At 33.4% G+C, this 1,887-nt stretch overlaps 1 non-coding gene across 1 annotated transcript, besides 1 other annotated feature; it reads right to left on the bottom strand.

Annotated features, from left to right (window-relative positions):
- Positions 1-262: 262 nt before the first annotated feature.
- Positions 263-458: a sequence feature (Protein overlapping with rRNA (BM_BM17511, VIO94094.1) was converted to a misc_feature.).
- Positions 459-494: 36 nt separating this feature from the next.
- Bm18565 lies at positions 495-1,285 on the bottom strand (the record flags this gene model as incomplete). Its single annotated transcript, XR_006228221.1, has 1 exon — positions 495-1,285. It is a non-coding gene; the product is annotated as a Brugia malayi small ncRNA (ribosomal RNA).
- Positions 1,286-1,887: the final 602 nt, after the last annotated feature.

Below are 1,887 nucleotides of genomic sequence, written 5' to 3'. Positions count from 1 at the left end.
ATAGTTACTGGATAATTTTATCGTCCAGACAACTTCTTAGAGGGACAAGCGGTGTTTAGCCGCATGAAGTTGAGCAATAACAGGTCTGTGATGCCCTTAGATGTCCAGGGCTGCACGCGCGCTACACTGGAGGAATCAGCGTGCTGTAACCATTATCGAAAGATATTGGTAACCCCTTGAAAATCCTCCGTGATCGGGATCGGGAATTGCAATTATTTCCCTTGAACGAGGAATTCCTAGTAAGTGTGAGTCATCAGCTCACGTTGATTACGTCCCTGCCCTTTGTACACACCGCCCGTCGCTGCCCGGGACTGAGCCGTTTCGAGAAAAGCGGAGACTGCTGTTTCAATACCTTTCAAGGGTAGAGATTCTTTGGTGGAAACTGCTTTAATCGCAGTGGCTTGAACCGGGCAAAAGTCGTAACAAGGTTTCCGTAGGTGAACCTGCGGAAGGATCATTATCGTGCTTCAAAAAAAAATAACACAACAATGATTGAATTTATTATTATTATAGCTACCATATATATATATTATGATACTATATTAACAACATATTGTTGTATGTGTTATTAATAGATTGATGTTAATAATTTTAATATGGTAGTAGCATAAATAATAATAATAATAATAATATGAATAAACGGTGATATTCGTTGGTGTCTATACTTTATCCAAGTTATCGCCTAACCGTCGATAACAATGAAGATAAAGCGATAGCTTAATTAATTTTACCATTTAATTAAGTAGACTTAATAAGCATTTATGCTAGATATGCTACCAACAAAAAAAAAAAAAAAAAGACATACAAAAAAATTATATATATATTATAGTAATAATAATAAAAATTTTTTTTTAACTCTTAGCGGTGGATCACTTGGCTCATGGATCGATGAAGAACGCAGCTAGCTGCGATAAATAGTGCGAATTGCAGACGCATTGAGCACAAAGATTTCGAATGCACATTGCACCATTGGGTTGATTCCCGATGGTACGTCTGGTTGAGGGTCAATTAAAAGTAATAATTGTATTTGCATTGATTTATATTTATTATTATCAAATAATTTTTGTTTGTTTGTTAAAAAGATTATTTGATGATAATGAATGAAAAAAGATGATTGAATCAATGATTAGATACAAAATGCATCAGGTGATTTAGTAACAGAGAGAGTGAGAATGAAAAAATCTCAAAATAAATCCCCTGATAAGTAATAATAGATATGAGTAATATTTTTACCTTATTTAACATATTGAATATATATGTATATGTATATATATATATATATATATTAAAAAGTAATCTTTCATGAATAAATAATAAAGAAAGATTACAATTATTTATTTATTATGCATTGATTTACTTTATTGTTTGTTTGTTTTGTTGTTAAATGTTTCAAATTAAAATGCAAGTTATTTGAAACATTAAAATAAACAAATAAATAAGGTAAAAAATTAGCATATATATATGAATGATAATTTCAATATGTTTTATATCATTTTTTTTTTTTTTGACCTCAACTCAGTCGTGATTACCCGCTGAATTTAAGCATATAACTAAGCGGAGGAAAAGAAACTAACGAGGATTTCCCTAGTAACGGCGAGTGAAAAGGAAAAAGCCCAACGCTGAATCCAATAGACATTATATGGCTATATGGAAATGTAGCGTATAGGTATAACTATCCGTAACATATTTTTACACCCAAAGTCCCCTTGAGCGGGGCTACAGTCCATAGAAGGTGCTAGACCTGTACGGGTGAAAAAAGTTACGGTAGGTTATTCCTTGGAGTCGGGTTGTTTGAGATTGCAGCCCAAAGAGGGTGGTAAACCTCATCTAAGGCTAAATACGACCATGAGACCGATAGCAAACAAGTACCGTGAGGGAAAGTTGCAA

Source organism: Brugia malayi (genome assembly GCF_000002995.4).
Source record: "Brugia malayi strain FR3 genome assembly, contig: Bm_v4_Chr2_contig_001, whole genome shotgun sequence".
Taxonomy (NCBI): Eukaryota; Metazoa; Nematoda; class Chromadorea; order Rhabditida; family Onchocercidae; genus Brugia; species Brugia malayi.
Note: the sequence above shows the minus strand (reverse complement) of the source record. Positions and strands in the feature narration are given on the sequence as shown.